This window comes from Typopeltis vanoorti, chromosome 3, assembly GCF_054136105.1.
Source record: "Typopeltis vanoorti isolate ZY-2024b chromosome 3, IOZ_Tvanoo_1.0, whole genome shotgun sequence".
Classification (NCBI taxonomy): Eukaryota; Metazoa; Arthropoda; class Arachnida; order Uropygi; family Thelyphonidae; genus Typopeltis; species Typopeltis vanoorti.
The window spans coordinates 138,890,641-138,909,652 of NC_143551.1; the positions used below are offsets into that span (position 1 = coordinate 138,890,641).

Here is a 19,012-nt window from a genome sequence, read left to right on the forward strand (position 1 = left end):
AATTCCCTAGTATGGTAGCATATAGCTATCTCCACCAGTCATATGGCTGAGGGAATAGAATAGAAATAGATTAGGTTTCACCAGCCTGATAGCTATTTTGAACTATTAATTCTCGCCAGAAACCTAAGAGGGAAAAAGTGTTTATTAAGTAGTGCAAGCCAAAGAAATTCCTATGTCAAAAGATTATACAGTATATGCATAAAGCCAGCCTGGTTGGCCAAGTGGAATACCTGCTCTTCAACTAACTGGTTGTGGGTTTGAATCCCACCATCAGCATGGATGTCTGTAAAAGCCTGCTCTGGATGAGCTTGTATAGCTTCTTGAGTTTACCATTTTTTTTTTTTTTTTTTTAAATTTTAATATCCTAAGTTATATGATGAATGACATGACTTTTTGCCACTTAGTTTTCCCCCTGTCTCTGGTGAGAACCAAACTTTCAAAACAATTGCCTGAGTAACACATAAAGCATAGCATACTCAGGCAATTATTTTGAATGAAATATATACTGTTATGCATTATGGAATGAGTGAGAATATACAAGACAAGCTGAGTTACATTATTAACTGTAAGCTAGAGAAACAATGATTTGATCACATGTTATTTTACTGGCATGACCTCTAGTGAAAAAAAAAATTATTTATAAATTACACCAAGCTAATTTCTATTTATGATGACAGGATTAAACATTCCTTTCATCATAAATAGAATTTAGCTTGATGTAATTTATAAATATTTTTTTTTTCCTCACTAGAGGTCATGCCAGTAGAATAACATGTGATCAAATCATTGTTTCTCTAGCTTACAGTTAATAATGTAACTCAGCTTGTCATGTATATTTATGTATGCTCCAGATGATGATCTTGATATTATTAAATTGTGAATGAAATTATTTTGTATGTTTTAATTCTTCATTCACATTTAACATAATCCACCATGTTATAAGCAAGACTTGTAAATATCATTTGATGTTAGTCTCTTACTTGTAAATTATTATTCATATAATTACTTGCAGTCTGTTTATTACTGTTTAATTAATTAATCTAAAATATGTATTGGTAATGATAGGACTCTGTATTAAAATATCATTCAGTTTATTTTATTAATTCCTGTGTAAATAAATGTTGTAGGAAACTGTAAGTAAATTTAAATGCATATTATATGAACTGTGATATATTTTTTTTTATTAACATTACTGAAAGAGAAAGTAATTTTATGTAATTCTTCTGAATGTATTTGATTGGCTGTTGTCAAGGAAATGGAGTTAATTTTAGATAGCGCATGCATGGAGCTTGAGCTACAGCTATGGTATTCAAAGGGAGAAGGAGTTGATATGAGCTGGACTGGCTAGATCCGGATTTTGGCAGAAAGATTGAAGGTATTTAATTGGAGAACGAAAGTAAACAGGGGAGAAGCATTCAGGACAGCAAGGAGTAAAGTAACGGGTGGCAGTAAGGGGATTTGGAAAAGCCATAAATAAATTAAGAAGGAACCAGGAAATTAATAGGCAATTAGGAATATTTATACGGAATTCTAAAATTATGATGAAGTCCGTATAATGAAATTATTTTGTAGCGCAAAGCTGAATTTAATGCATAGAAGAAAACAAGGATTAAGTAGATTACCTAAAATGAGTGCATCAAGACTTGTGAAGCTCTATGTTTAATATTTCAGTTATATAGTGAAGATTCCTTTTGAATAGTGATACTTCAAAGTGATAGTTAACTTCAGTTTTAAGTGTGCCTATAGTGACATATAGTGGGTTGACAATATATCAGCGTGAAGAAATAAGAGTTAGCTCCGCCTGATATATCTTAACATTAACTGTGGCATTCTACTAAAATTAGCCGAAGTATGAAGCTTAAAAGCGTTTCCCCCCATGAAGTGATAACTGCCTCATAATTGAATTAAGTGTTTGCTGACTAAGAAAGAATTAGAGTTCAGCTATAAGAGAATTTACTGTAAGATTCTGTAACATTGAACTGTGTGAACCATTTTAATTATTCGGAAGAATGTAGAATTGAAAGCTGGATGTCTGATGCCTAATGTTTTATTTGTTATGAATACCTGAACTAAGTTGATTTGCATTATCTTGTTTTCAAAGTTATACTTAATGTACATGTTATATAACCCTGCATTAAATGTTTTGTTTTATTGATTTCAATTTGGTGTTTGCCTGATTCTCTTCATTGCACGGCTCATAAAAAAATATCGGACCTCGCGGAAACCTTAAATGATAATATTAACCTCGGCCTGTATAAAGTGAGATTGCAAAAGTTAGTTGATGATTGATTCCACTAATATTATATAGACTAGTCTGAATATAGGGTGGCACAGGATAATATAAATTTCTCTACATTCAGATCAGTATCATTCAGCATCTAACAAATAAAAATGGATAATTTACATAAGAATAACATTCCAACAAGATGGTGGATTCAAAGCCAGGATGTATGATCCAACAACATGAAGATCGAAACGTCAGGATAATAAAAAAGTTTTTTTAACATGGTTGCAAATTCCATAAAATTTTTAAATGAATGCTGATCACCATGTAACACTAAAAGAAAGGATAAAGTTTTGACCTTTACAAGAACAAACGATGGCACCTCAATAAAAGGCTGGTAACAGCCAGGATACAAAAGTGGGTTGACAACAGCAGTATTTTTTGCGATTGTCATCATGGATCTGTTAAAGGGAATTCATGTTCCCCCAACTTACTTAATACAATAACAAAGTTACAAATGTATCGGACAAGGGAGATGCATATAGAGTGGTATATATACTAAGATTTTAAAAAGGCTTTAGATAGACTGCCACACAAGTTGGTAACTAAATTGAAGCAGATGGGATCAGATGCTAGATTAGTGAGTTGGCAAGGTTGGCTGGCTGTCAAGATAGATATCTGCAATTGTGTATTGGTGTGCAGTATCCCAAAAGAGGAAACTCATCAGTGGTGTGCTGCAGGGGTCTGTTTTGGGACCACTGCAGTTTGACTTCGATATTAATGATATTGGTATGGGTTTAACTGGAAATATACAACTGTTTGCAGATGATAAAAAAGTGGTAGGGAAAGGGGGGGGGAGAAGAAGAATCAAACAGATGTAGCCTGATAGGAGAACCTGGATAGATGGTATGAGTGGACAAGTGATTGAACTATCAGTTCAATGTTGCAAAGTATAAAGTTCTGAAATTTAGTAGGCAAGAATGGGATGTAAAGTGCTCTTGGTGTGGAAGTTGAGGATACAAAAAAAGATCTAGGAATGGTGATGGTGACCAAGAACTTGAAGTTTAGTTCTTGCACAAGTGTGAAGTCACATCAGACTATGACAATGATGTGGAGGACCTCAATGTGCAGAAATAAAGATGTTATGATTCTACTATAAGGCCTTGATCAGGCTTCATATGGATTACTGTGCACAGGATTTAGTTAGCTGGTTTTCATAGTGATGAAGATATATTAGAAAGGGTCCAGAGAAGACTAAGGTGGTAATTGGTCTTTGGAACGTGAGACATGTAGACAGATTAAGGGACTGCAATTTGCAAAGCCTTATGATTAGGAGGAGAGGGGATATGACTGAGATGTTTTAAGGTTTTTGAAATAATAAAGGTTGAATCTGGTATGGGCAATGAACCTTCTCATAACAATATAAATGTCTGAAAGGAATATTTGCATTACAGGTTACTGAGACAAATGATGTGAAGTCAGCCTCTGCATATAAGTTTTTTTTTTATTTAGTTATTTATTTCATGTGGTTTCCACCCACAAAAGGTTATTAGTAAACCTATAGTGCATTTGTATCATGGGTGGACTAAGGATTCCACTCCCCCATTTTTATCAATTATATTTTTTTTGGTAATTTTTTATTTATTTTTACATAGTCCAGAAACCTCACTCTAGAGACCAAACATGGAGCTTTTTCAAGCCACTTCAGGCCTCCAATTAGCAGGGTGTTGTGGTCTCACACCGAGCGATGAACTGCATCTCCCACTTAAAGATGACCAGTGGGAATTGAACCGTTGACCCCTTGGTTGTAGAGCTGGTAAGCTAACCACTCAGCCCACAGGCTGGCAAGAAGACCAATCATGAAGATACTTCATGCAAACTTTGTTTCCATACACTTGGGTAAAGGATTAACAAAAATTATAATTTTTGTCAAGTATAATATAGGATGAGAAAATGTAAAGTTTAGTAGACAAAAAAAAAAAAAAAAAAAAAAAAAAAAAAAAAAAAAAAAAAGAGAGACAATATGATAGAGACGTTAATGACAGATTATGCTAGTAAAGATATTGTAGAGCAGGGATCGCCAGACTTCTTTGACAGTTGACCCCTTCAAGAGTTTCTTGACTTTTTATCGACCCCCTCTATTTTACTATTACGTAATTATAATAGGGCAAGCAAAAAAGACGTTTATGTGAGTTTTTAGATTGTTTATTTTATAGTTATTACAGTGTTTATTGTATGTATAATATAGTATATGTTATTATATTACTTTTACTACTACTATTACTATCACTAGTAATATCACTGGTATTACTACCAGCCCTGCTGAACTCTTCAACATAGAGAAATTTAGTTCGTGAATGGATAACGATTGGATTATAATATGTATGTTGATGAATTTTAAAACATTAACGCTTACTTGTATGTCGATGTGCAAAAATGAGACTGGGATCAACACGGTTCTTATTTACTTATACTTACACGTATTCAATCTCGCTCCCACCACACCGGCCAGGCGGGAACCACAAACATCTGTTTATTGGTAAATACGTCATTCTAGCCGACTTGATTGGCTTCCATAACTATTTTCATGACCTTGCTCCATCTTACAGGTCCTATTCATGTCACTGTTCCCACGATTCACTCTTAATTGCGTTGTCATTCAGGATGGAGGTAATCCAAGCTAACCGAATTAAATATTACCTGTACAATGATGTCTTATATTTTTCTAGCGACCCCTAACAATGTTATATCGACCCTTGGGGGTCGATATCGACCACTTTGGCAACCACTGTTGTAGAGAATTAATACAGAAGGAATTATATACAAAATGGAAGATGAGAGGACATATCTGAAAGCTGTGTACAATTTATCCTTCACTCCTATATACACATCTTTAAAGGATAAATTTTTTTTACACAGAGACTGGTGAGTGAGTGAGTAGAATGCACTACTAGTATATGTTATGGATACTTGAAATGTGATGGAGTTTAAGGCTCAATATGACAGATGTTGCCAGTTTCAAATCTCCCACAATAAGTGCTGATTCTGTTTCTGTGAGGGTTTGCAGTTAATATTTCCATAAAGAAATGCATGGTTGGAACATCATCATGCATATTAAGGGAATGTACAAAGGAATTAGCAGTGCCCTTGACTTAGTTGTTCAATAACTCTGGCAACAGGAATCATCCAAATCAAGAAGGAAGAATCCAAATCATCTACAAGCCAATGTGTACATCAGGTGTAGTGGTGAACTAATGGCAATGGAAATCTTTCAAGAGAGTAGTATGGGTTTGTTTGGGGAAGGTCTTGCTTCATAACTTGGTTATGTTTATTTATGTGTATTTATGTTTAAATAATATGATTTAAATCTACTAGCCACAGAAAAAAATCTTACTCTCCCAAAGTATCCCTGGTCAACTTTATATAAATAGTTATAGGCAGTGGCGAGCTATAAGAAGCTCGTGCAAGCCCTTTAAATTTTTCTCAAATTTGCGAGCCCCTTGTTCTTCTTGTTTACTTTTTTATTTTTTCAAAAAAAAAATTTTTTTTGAAACATATTACGCGACAAACTCATACGGTAAACCTAACAAAGGGGATGAGGGATAATTTTCTTTACAGGGAATTATTCCAGGGTAAAGATATGTGCAATACATCTCTAATACAGAGACTTAGCCTCTTCTTTACCAAGACCGCACTGCGTGGTGAAGAGTCACATCCTTCCAGAGGTGCCCTTGTTTTCACAGAACAGTGCGGATCTAGACTGGAAAGTCGAAAAATATTCCAGAGGAAGGCAATGGCAAATCACCTCTGTACCTTGCTAAGAATATTCCATGAACAATGGGAAAGTACGATGTGGTGCTAGATGGTAAGATGTTGCATGTCTGAAGGCATCCAACATGCAACTGGGGAAGAAGAGAGAGCTTCCACGAGTAGAGCTAGTTTTTATGATGTGTCCAGGTCAAACATGAAGGAAAGTAAACACTTGGTCACAGATGTTGCTGGTTGGAAAAGGGAGGCTCCCTATTTCACGAGAAACCACAGGATTGGAACTTGGAATGTTAGAAGTATGAACCAAGGTAAGCTGGAAATGGAGTGCAAGAAGCTGGATATATTGGGATTTATGTGAACTTAGATGGACAGGAATGGGCCATTTTCAGTCAGGGGACTATATGGTGTATTACTCAGGACATGAGACAAGTCGTAAAAATGGAGTATCTTTCTTACTCAGGAAAAAGATGGCTAGGTATTTATTAGGTTATAATCCAGTGAGTGACAGAATCATTTCTCTCAGAGTGAGTGGACGTCCAATGAATATGACCATCATTCAGGTTTATGCACCTACTACAGAGACAACAGAAGAAGATATTGAAGAATTTTATGGCAAGTTTCAAGAAGTGATAGATGCAACACCAAAGTGAGATTTATGACTACTTATCGGAGATTGGAATGCAAAAGTGGGAGAGACTGAGGAACAAGGAATAACAGGTCGTTTTGCTTTAGGTATTCGTAACACTGCAGGGAGGAGACCAGTTGAGTTTTGTGCAGAGAATTCTTTTTGTTGCTAACACCTGCTTTAAACAGCACAAAAGAAGATTGTACACATGGATATCACCTAATGGACAATACAGAAATCAAATTGACTATATACTTGGACAAAGAAGAAGGAGAAGTGCAATTCAGTCTGTCAAGACTTTTCCAGGTGCAGACTGTGGAACAGACCATGAGTTATTAGTGGCTACAATACATGTGAAATTACGGAAATTGAAAACAACACAAATGCTGATCAGATATGATCTCGGAAACATACCAGCTGAATACAATATTAGCATACAGAATAGATTCAACACACTCAATTTGTTGAAAGTTTATTTTTCACTTGGTTAGAGTATAATAAATTTAGTTTAATCCTTTATCCAAGTGTGAGCAAACAAACTTTGTGCCTGAAAGTATCTTCAGGACTGGGGTAAGGTGGTACAACACCAGGGCAACTCGTTGCAAAGGTGGAGCAAGCTACCAACACTCCTGTCTCAGTATCTCCTATAATGCAAAACACATCTCCTTGCGGATATGTCTAATGTTATGCATTAAGGGAAGAGCCACTATCCAGACTAGTTTTGACCTTTATTGAGGTCTCTTCAGTGGGAGCTGACCTGCTAATGCTTCTGCATAGGTAGAGATGACCTGCTAATGCTTCTGCCTGGTAACTCAACTTGGGCGTGGCTCCCACTGAAGAGATCTCAATAAAGGTCGAAACTAGTCTGGGTAGTGGCCCTTCCCTTAATGCATAACATTAGACATATCCGCAAGGAGATGTGTTTTGCATTATAGGAGATACTGAGACAAGAGTGTTGGTAGCTTGCTCCACCTTTGCAATGAAATGCCCTGGTGTTGTACCACCTTACCCCAGTCCTGAAGATACTTTCAGGCGCAAACTTTGTTTGCTCACACTTGGATAAAGGATTAAACTAAATTTATTATACACTCAATTTGTGTGACCAGATGAACTATGGGAAGAAATTAAAGATATGATTAAAACAGAAGCAAAGAAGAAAATTCCAACAATTTGTAAGAAGAAGAAGTCTAAATGGTTGTCAGAAGATGCCATCAAAACTGCTCAGGAAAGGAGGAAAATGAAAGCCACAGGAAATTTGCAGGAAGTACGGCATTTGAATACAGAGTTTCAATGACAAGCCAGAAGAGACAAGGAAAAATACTTTAACCAGGAATGCCAACAAATAGAAGACCAAAACAAGAAAGGAAAAACATGAGATCTTTCAAAAAGATCAGAGAATTAACAGGAAAGTTTAGTGCCAAGGTGACAATATTGAAAAGTAAACACAAAGGATATCTTATAGAAGCTGCAGACATCAAAGAAAGATGGAAAGAGTATACAGAAGCCCTTTACAGAAAGGACTCCAAAATTACTGAGAAATTTGACGAGCAGGATTATACACAGGAGCCAGTACCACTGGAGAGTGAAGTGAGGTGGGCACTGCAACAGCTATCCAGTAAGAAGGCACCAGGAGGGGATCGAATACCTATTGAGCTGCTCAAAGTCCTGGGAGAAGAAGCAGTTAAAATTTTAACAGCTCTATGTCAGCGAATTTGGATCACAACAACATGGCCTAGGGAATGGAAAAAATCAGTTTATATACCTTTATTAAAGAAAGGCGATGCAAGAGAGTGTGAAAATTACAGAACTATAGCACTGATTTCTCATGCAAGTAAAGTCTTACTTAAGATCATTCAGAAAAGACTGGAACCATTCATGAAGAGAGAAATGCCAGATGACCAGGCAGAGGAACAAGAGATCAAATCGCCAATGTGAGATGGATAATAGAAAGAGCACAGGAATATTAAAAGAATGTCTATCTTTGTTTCCTTGACTATAGCAAGGCTTTTGACTCTGTAGATCATGTGAAATGTGGAATGTGTTAAGAACAACGGGAGTCCCAGAGTATTTCATTATCCTTCTGAGGAATCTTTATTATGAACAAGAAGCTACTGTCTGAACAGATCTTGAAAAAACTGAATATTTCACAATAGGTAAAGGGGTGCGACAAGGATGTATTTTGTAATTAAAATAAAAACCAAAAGGCTAGTTTTCTGGCAATTGAATAGATATTAAATGGATAAGAATCCTATATTGTTATATAGCCAGTAAATGAAACTCAAGATCGATAACTACGATTTATGAGTTTCAATGCCGAAAAACTATCGGCGAAGGCAATTCGAAGAAAAGGTGGAGCAAGCTCCCTCACTATTCTTGATATTCTCTCATAATGTAAAACACAGCTCCTAGGAGATGTAATACTGTCATTACATTATGAGGGGAGGTCACTACCCAGACCGGTTTCAACCTTTTTTGAGGTCTCATCAGTGAGTAGGTAGACCTGGAAAATATCAAAGCTTAGTGAAAAGAACTTACATACCTTCACTATATGAATGCCATAAAGGTGTGCTTGTATTTTGTAATTAAAATAAAAAGCCAAAAGGCTAGTTTTCTGGCAATTGAATAGATATTAAATGGATAAGAATCCTATATTGTTATATAGCCAGTAAATGAAACTCAAGATCGATAACTACGATCTATGAGTTTCAATGCCGAAAAATTATCGGCGAAGGCAATTCGAAGAAAAGGTGGAGCAAGCTCCCTCACTATTCTTGATATTCTCTCATAATGTAAAACACAGCTCCTAGGAGATGTAATACTGTCATTACATTATGAGGGGGAGGTCACTACCCAGACCGGTTTCAACCTTTTTTGAGGTCTCATCAGTGAGTAGGTAGACCTGGAAAATTGAATATCTATTCAATTGCCAGAAAACTAGCCTTTTGGCTTTTTATTTTAATTACAAAATACAAGCACACCTTTATGGCATTCGTATAGTGAAGGTATGTAAGTTCTTTTCACTAAGTTTTGATATTTTCCAGGTCTACCTACTCACTGATGAGACCTCAAAAAAGGTTGAAACCGGTCTGGGTAGTGACCTCCCCTCATAATGTAATGACAGTATTACATCTCCTAGGAGCTGTGTTTTACATTATGAGAGAATATCAAGAATAGTGAGGAAGCTTGCTCCACCTTTTCTTCGAATTGCCTTCGCCGATAGTTTTTCGGCATTGAAACTCATAGATCGTAGTTATCGATCTTGAGTTTCATTTACTGGCTATATAACAATATAGGATTCTTATCCATTTAATAAGGATGTATTTTATCTCCGTAACTGTTTAACTTGTACAATGAATACATTTTAAGAATGGCAGGGCTGGAGGAATCTTCAGTTGGAATTAAAATTGGTGGGAAAAATATTAATAATTTGAGGTATGCAGATGATACCCCCTTGCTAGCAGAATGCAAAGAAGAATTGGAGGAACTTATAATGAATGTTAAAGAAAAAAGTGATAAATATGGTCTTAAACTTAACCTCAAAAAGACAAAAGTTATGGCAACATGTAAGCTTAATGATTTTGAAGTAGATGGGGAGAAAATGGAAGCAGTTAACAATTTTGTGCTACTAGGATCCCAAAATGATAAAGATGGTTATTGTATTGAAGAAGTTAGAAGATGATTATTACTCAGAAAGAAAGCAATGACAAATTTAAGCAAGATCTTTAAAGATATCAGCCTTGCAACAAAAATCAGAATCATGAAAGCAATGGTATTCCCTGTGGTACTGTATGGATGTGAAAGATGGACCCTGAGAAAGAGTGAAAGAAGGAAGATAGATGTATTTGAATTATGGGTTTGGAGACGCTTACTAAGAATACCATGGACTGCAAAGCAAACCAATAAATCAATGATAGACAGAATAAAGCCAGATTGCTCCCTCGAAGCTATGATCATCAAGCAAAAATTGTCATACTTCTGACATATTATGCAAGCAAATGATAGTCTGGAGAAGATGATGATGCTTGCTAAAGTTGATGGAAGCAGGAGAAGAGGAAGACCAAGAATTAGATGGGTGGATGGAGTTAAAGAAACAACTGGAAATTCTGGATGTCAGGGACAGATCTGAATGGAGAGTGTATGTTCGTGGGATCACCGTTGAAAATGACTCGAACAAAAATTAGTCTATTCGGCAGTGTATAGATGATTTGGAATTATTGTTTAAACTCCTCTATAACAAATGTGCCCAAGTTTGAAAATAAAATAAGCGCATGCGCTATCTTTACCCTTCTCCCTTCTGGTAGCCAACTGTATGGTAAAACCAGTAGCCAATCAAATGTTTTATAAAAGATTCCATTCTTATTATATTTTGATAGATAGTTAAAAAATGTTTTTCTTATGTAAGATAAATTAACACAGTCGATTGTGTGCAAATATTTCATGTTTAGATCATGAAATATTTGTTTAAAAATTATAGCCATCAGAGGTTGATTGTCCTATCATACTTTTTGATTGGAATTTGTACACAAGCTGTATTAACAAAAGTTTTTGTGTGAAATACGGCTTTTTTTTCCTTCTTTTTGCTCAACAATGCAAGCCCTTTGTTAAAATTTCCTCACCACTGGTTATAGGTGATATTATAAAAATAATAATAATAAATGTTATGTTGACAAAACAAAGTAATACATTAATTCTCACTATACGTTACACAAATTATATAGAAATATGCTTTCCTTTCATGTGGGTTTAAAATGTACGCCACAACACAGCTCATCACACTCACTCAGTTTGTGTGTTCTTTCATTTATTGTTCATAATGAAAAGTGAACTTATATATAGCAGGTGATTATAAAATAACATCAAGTTTTCAGAGCTCTCTAGTGAGTAATGTATTGGACGAAACACACCAATATTCGGTAGACGTACACAGTGGAACATGAGGATTCGATTTAGCGAAAAAAAAAAAGTACCAAAAGTCGCCAACAGGGGAAATTTTGGCACTTTTTACTGAGTAAAATGCATTAATTTGCATTATTGCATTTCTTGTGAGCGATCATGCAATAAAAGGAAAGCCTGTGAGATTTCTTATCATTTGTAGACGAACTGCTTTTCGATGCCTTTTACCTTACGTGAACGTGCTTTGTTAGTCAAACTCTATTATCAGTGAAACAATAATGCCAGTGCTTGTCTTCGTGATTTTCGGCGTATGAAAAATTTACGAAAAGGACCGATTAGGGTAACAAACTCACGAAAACTGATTCGGCAATTTGAAACTACTGGAACTCTAGCAGTGCAGGTAGGCAGGGGACGCAAACCAATCAATCACCAACAAGTTGAACAAGTTGCAACTGCTATTGTGGAACAGGAGAAGCCGAATGTTCAGGGTACCAGCGGTGCACGAGCAATATCCCGGCAAATGGATATCGCATACACAATGGTGAGGAAAATCCTACATCAGATGTTGAAGTTTTACCCCTATAAAATCAGTCATGTTCAAGAATTGTGCCCTGGTGATGTAACCACACGAATTGACTTATCTTTGAGTTATTCTTAGCGCGCATGGAAGTGGATGATGCATGGCCGTGGCAGATTTTATGGAGTGACGAAGCGCACTTTTACTTGAACGGCGATATTAACACATATAAACTGTTGCATTTGGGCTGCAACTAATCCGCACGTGTCTGCAGATGCCTATCCACTCGCCCAAAGTCACAGTGTGGTGTGGATTTACGGCATCTTTTATCATCGGTCCATACTTTTACGAGGAAAATCGCCAAAATGGACCAGTGACCTGTTCCATCAATACTAACAGGTATGCCAATATGCTACAGAACTTTGTGGTTCCAACTGCAGCGAAGAGGATGTCCGATTCAACCATCTTCATGCAGGATGGTGCACCACCCCACATCGGACCTCAGGTATAGCGTGTTTTGTGACAACATTTCTCTGACAGAAGAATCATTAGTCATGCATTTCCCACGCCATGGCCACCGAGATCGCCTGATCTCAATCCTTGTGACTTTTGGCTGTGGGGATTTCTTAAAAGCATTGTGTATCAAGGACATGTACCCAATATTCCAATTTTGAAAGATCAAATAACGTTACATGTGAGACAAATCAATTTCGATATGTTGCAAGCCACTGTGGAAAATGTTGTGCACTGTATACAGTTCCTGGAACATCAGAATGGTGGTCATATTGAACCTCATTTGTAATTAAGAATAAACGTCATGAAATTGATGTGTGATGTCTCTCATTTGCCATTTAGTCATTCATTAGTCACACACCCTACTAAAATTAATTTGGCAGCGCCAAAATTTCTCATTGGCGATTTTTGGTACTATTTTGTTTTCTCGTTAAATCGAATCCCCATGTTGCACTGTGGTGTGTTTCGTCCAATACATTACTCGCTAGAGGGCTCTGAACACTTGATGTTATTTTATAATCACCCTGTATATTATCCATAAACAATAAAGTAACAGCAAAGACAATAAAATTCATGAAAACAAGAAAGTAGGTGACAATCATGTGGAACCAGATTCACTTTTCATGCTGCACTTAGTCACATGATCCGGTCTCAGATTTGTCTTTGCAAGATAAATGTATTTTTTAAATAACAGTATTAAAAAGAATATGTATTATGTAAAAGTATCAGGCATTTAATTACACTAAGCTAATTCATGTTATGAACTGTGAAAATAAATTTAGCACAATACTATATTACACTAGATTATAATTGTGCACCTGCTTAAGGGATAAAAGTGTGTTGGAAGAATAAGATATATAGATGCACTGAAGTATTTAATTAGACTGTGCCAATTTTAATTTGTATTTATAATTACAGGTTTATTTTGGTAAGGAAATTATATTATGAGAAAAACAATTAATTGCCTTTAAATAATGGATTATAATCCATTATTTAAAGGCAATTAATACGCAAGACATGTAATAGATAATTATCTATTACATGTCTTGCGTACTATACATACATGTAAGGTTAATATCGAACTAAATGAACATTTTGATTTAATTAATAATTGATCTATTGGAAATAATAACTGTAATTTAATTTAAATACATATATGATGAGCCTCCATAGTTGTCAGTATAGACGAAGCCCTTTGGTCAGAAAGACCTGGGTTCGATTCCAATCTATGATGTGAGGAACCTTTATCTGGTCTCTTTCGACTAAAGGTAAGTTATAACCGGTCTCATACGGAGGCAGAGGATTTTTTCCTCCCTCAAAACAAAATAAACATATATGATATGAAAAACTAAATTGTTTTGGAGAAAACCAAATAAAATTGCATGTTTTTGTGACTCTTTAAAAGTGAATCCTGTGATGTTCGAATTAAGGATTTCAGATCCAGAAGTTTTATTTTTCAACTATTTGGAAATAAAACTTCTTTAATAAATTCTTTGGCAGCTGCCAGTGATCAAATAACTTGATAGTGAATTAGATGATGTTTAAAAAAAAAAAAAAAAAAAAAAAAAAAAAAAAAAAAAAAAAAGCATTTAGAACATTGAAAATTCACTCGCCACTTGTCTCTGTTAACTTGCCTGTGGTAAGTGGATTTCTGTGGAGCCTTAGTGACATATAAGTGATTTTTCTGGATACTGTTGAAACTGAACACAATGAAGATGGGCAGTCAGATGGTAGTTTAGTTATAGGCAGTGGTGAGCTATAAGGGGCTCGTGCAAGCCCTTTGTTAAATTTTTCTCAAATTTGTGAGCCCCTTGTTCTCCTTGTTTACTTTTTTTTATTTTTTCAAAAAAAAAATTTTTTTTTGAAACATTAAGCGATAAACTCATATGAATGCTTAATTATATTTTGATAGTTAAAAAATGTTTTTCTTATGTAAGATAAATTAACACAGTTAATTGTGTGCAAATATATCATGTTTAGATCATGAAATATTTCTTTAAAAATTATAGCCTTTAGAGGTTGATTGTCTTCTCATACGTTTTGATTGGAATTTGTACACAAGCTGTATTAATAAGTTTTTGTGTGAAATACAGCTTTTTTTTTTTTTTTTTCTTTCTCCACGATGCGAGTCCTTTGTTAAAATTTCCATAGCTCACCACTAGTTATAGGGATGATGAACTGATAGAACCAACAAGTCATGTATGGGGGAGCAGGCAGTGCACCAAAAGAGAAACTACAGGGTTCTGTATATATGGACTACTGTAATTCAATCTACATATCAATGATACAGTTAAGGATTCAGAGGAGATAATTAATTGATTACTGATGATGCTAAAGCAGGAACAGCAGTGTCAGGAAGTTCTGATGTGATGACATTACAAGAGAGGAAGTGTCCTGGTGTATAGGGAGCTGAAGTTCAGAGACACATCACAATAGCTGTAAGGGTTATTCAGAAAATATTTGTTGTAATGCGAAGGACAATGACAAGTAGGGATAGAGTTCCACTGTATAAGACATTAATCAGGCCACTTTAGATTTCTAGGTACAGGCCTAATCTGCAGAGAGGAAAATATGTGATAAGACCGATTGGTGAGAGGAGCCTATAAGACATATATAGGAGAATTAATGCAAAGAGCAACAGTTAGAGTAAGAGAACAGGAGATCATCCCCAGAAACTATAAAGGTTATGTAAGAGAATGAAAACATTTTTTTTTTGTACAGCAATGAATGAATTAATCACAGCACAAAGAGAAATAATTAAACAGCAGGTTTGATCATTTCAATATTTCATCAGTCACAGAGGCATCTTCAGGATATAATGTTAAAATTGTAATAATAAATAATAAGTGGAAGAAAGAAATCAGACTAAATGAAGAGTCTTATGATGGGCACCCTCTATGCTATTAACTAGCCTCAGATGTTGGGCAGAAGGCCTAAGAATTAGTTTCCCCAAATCTTGGGAAGTTTAATAAAACCATATTTATTAAAATTAGGCTAGATTTTTAAATCTGCTACTGATTCTAAAGAGAATCTTTCAAATTTGTATTTATTGTGATAGAACATGATAGTTTCTTCTTTCTGATTCTGTGCAAAATATCCACAAGGTAGACCTGACTGACTGACCATAACTGTGGCAGTGGATGTATTTCTGGTGTTCTTCTAGGTGGATGTAAGAAGATCTCTGACCACAACATGATAAGTTAAAAGAACAAGGAACCTCGTGAACACCTGAAATAGAGAGAGAGGAAGTGGAACTTAAGAGAATGGGAAGGGAAATCAGCTTCAGTTGAGGTTTGAAAACACTACAGAGATTATATTTCTTTAAAGTTCAATTTTTTCTGAAGTACCCCAGATATAGGGAATAGTAATGGCATTACTGTAGTCTTTATGTTGAGAGGTATATAAAGGGGTAGAAGGAAAGATCTTTTGTAACCATTAGACAGGAAGATTTGGCAAATAAAAGCCAGTTTCATAAGTGAAGCATGAGTGGAACAGATGTTGGAAGCCCTGTTGCCAAGGATTTTTGATGTTTATATTGTTGGGAAGGAGGGGGATAATGGGAAAGTTTATATATCTACTTGTGTGAGTAGATTTTCTGTAAACTGCAAAAGAAAGGGTGCCACTGGGCAGATGTATGATTAGAGTATTTAAAAAAAGGCAACATACTATTTTCTTTTTCAATAGTAAACTGGATGATGGGGTGCTGACTGTTGAGGTGGAAAGGAAAGAGTCCAATATGTCTGAGCCATGTTGCCAAATAGAGAACACATTAATATATCTTAACCAAATAGAAGGGTTGAGACTGGCAATTATCAAGAGTGTATTTTTCAGAATGCTTCATACAGAAATTGGCCAAAGGAGAGAGCCCATGGAAGTACCTTCTATCTGTTTATATAAGGTACTCTTCCAAAAAGTAACCAGTATGGATAGCAAAATTAAAGAAATCAATGTCAGGGGAAAAGCATTTTTTAGTAAATTTAGAGTGTCAGAAAAGGAAATATTTGTGAATAAGGTGACACCAAAGCTCACCAATGATACCATAATTGTTTAAAACTAATTCTGAATTAATTATTATTATTATTAAGAGAGACCTCCAGGGAGTCAGGGACTCATTGAGGAAGGCCACATATAATACACGCACCAGCTATCATACTTATTCTTGAATTCATTCACCCTGATTGCATCATGAATGCGCTGCTGATAACTGTAGATCTTTTGATATGAGAGAATAATTGAGCCCTCGCCCCCCCCCTTCTTAGCACACTTCATTCTCATCTTCCAAGGATGCCCGCTTGTCCTTTCCATACTGTTAAATTGTGAATGAAGATATTTTATGTTTTAATACTTCATTCACATTTAACATAATCCACCATGTTATAAGCAAGACTTGTAAATATTATTTGTTCTTGGTCTCTTGCTTGTAATACATTATTCATATAAATGCTTTGAATTTTGTTTGTTATTAATTATTTAATCTTAGAATATACAATACTAATGAAAAGACTCTATATAAATATGTCATTCATTTTATTTAGTTTATTCTGTAAAATTTATTATAAGAAACTGTGTATATGTAAGTTTAAATGTATATTATATGAACTGTGATATATTTTTTTATATCTCTGTATGTAAGAGTGATTTTATGTAATTCTTCTGATTGGATTTGATTGGCTGCTGAAGGAGAAACGGAGTTTCTTTTAGTTAGCTCGTGCTGAGAAAGTGAGCTACTGTGTATAAACAGAGAAGCCAGTGGATACAAGCAGAACTGGTTAGAACCGGATTTTGACAGGAAGAAGGAACTTCCTGTCTCTTGCTTGTAATACATTATTCATATAAATGCTTTGAATTTTGTTTGTTATTAATTATTTAATCTTAGAATATACAATACTAATGAAAAGACTCTATATAAATATGTCATTCATTTTATTTAGTTTATTCTGTAAAATTTATTATAAGAAACTGTGTATATGTAAGTTTAAATGTATATTATATGAACTGTGATATATTTTTTTATATCTCTGTATGTAAGAGTGATTTTATGTAATTCTTCTGATTGGATTTGATTGGCTGCTGAAGGAGAAACGGAGTTTCTTTTAGTTAGCTCGTGCTGAGAAAGTGAGCTACTGTGTATAAACAGAGAAGCCAGTGGATACAAGCAGAACTGGTTAGAACCGGATTTTGACAGGAAGAAGGAACGTAGTTGATTGGGAAATGAAACAAAGTAGAGGAGAAGCTTTAGAGATAGCATAGAGACCGGTTGTGTGTAACTGAAAGGGAAGTGATATATGCCGTAAATCGGCTACGAAAGGACCGGAAATTAGTAGGCATCGCGAATTACTTCTATGAGAGTTCTGATATTACAATATTTTCCAAGTGGTTGGTGGAAGAATAGTGCAGAACCGAAGTTGATACATAGAAGAAAATAAGGAATTAGTGGATTACTGAAACCTAGTGCATCAAGACTTGTATATTTCTGTGTCTATAATTCAGTTATTATAGTGGAAGATTTCTTTAGAATTGTGTAGCCATAAAGTAAGAGTCTACAAGAATTTCAAATGTGCCTTTGCGAATTTGATGTGTAGAAGCAGTAACCTGGTAAGAGTTGTCCTTTCTGTAACCTGTAAAGCTATAACTGTTAACTCCGTCGGATATGTTTTAACCTTAGCTGTGGTGTTATGTCGATTAATGGTCGAATGTTAGATGTATTGAAGTACTTTCCCCTCCAAATAATAAGTGTCATGTTGTTCTATTAGATGTTAGCTGACTGAGAAAGAATAAAGTGTAGCCTGTCATAAGATTAATTATTATAACATCTGGAAGGTCGAACTTTTAAGAACTATTTTCAACTTGATTAACTGAACTGAAAAATGAATGTTTGATAGTTAATGGATTGTAATTATTCTGAATATTTTAAACTGAGCTAATATATTTATGATTTAATTCATCTAATTGGGTAGAGAGAACTATGTGAAAGAAGTACTGATGCTTTAAGAATTAAGAAGTGTCAACTTGATTGATGCAGGGGAAATGTTTCAGCTGTGTGATAGTGATGGAAGAACAAGAGGTCATCTCTGGAAATTAAAGAAGAGTGTGGTTAACAAAGGTGTCAGAACAAGGTTTTTTGCCTGGAGGGTGGTGAATGAGTGGAATTCATTGCCTGACTTAGTTGTGAGCTCTTCGTCTGTAAATGAATTCAAGAAGAGATATGACAGATATTGTTTTGCTAGTTTGGGTCTCCCGCGATGAGTCTACTGACTCCATGGAGATACCCGTAATAATAATAATAATAACATTAGCCATAATCCTCAAACCTAAATAAGAAGTTACTAATATCTGAATATGAATTTTTGTAATTGTTCAATTTGATAACCTTTTGCAGATAGTTATACTTGAATGTATATGTTGTACTATTCCACATTAAATGTTTTCTTTTGTTGAGTTAAACTTGGTGTTTGCCTGATTTTCTTTCATT

General features: G+C 35.1%; 1 protein-coding gene across 1 annotated transcript in view; it reads right to left on the reverse strand.

Annotated features, from left to right (window-relative positions):
- LOC150108600 (metaxin-1-like) overlaps nucleotides 1–19,012 on the reverse strand; it is a 132,144-nt gene that overhangs the window by 105,323 nt on the left and 7,809 nt on the right. The window lies entirely within an intron of this gene.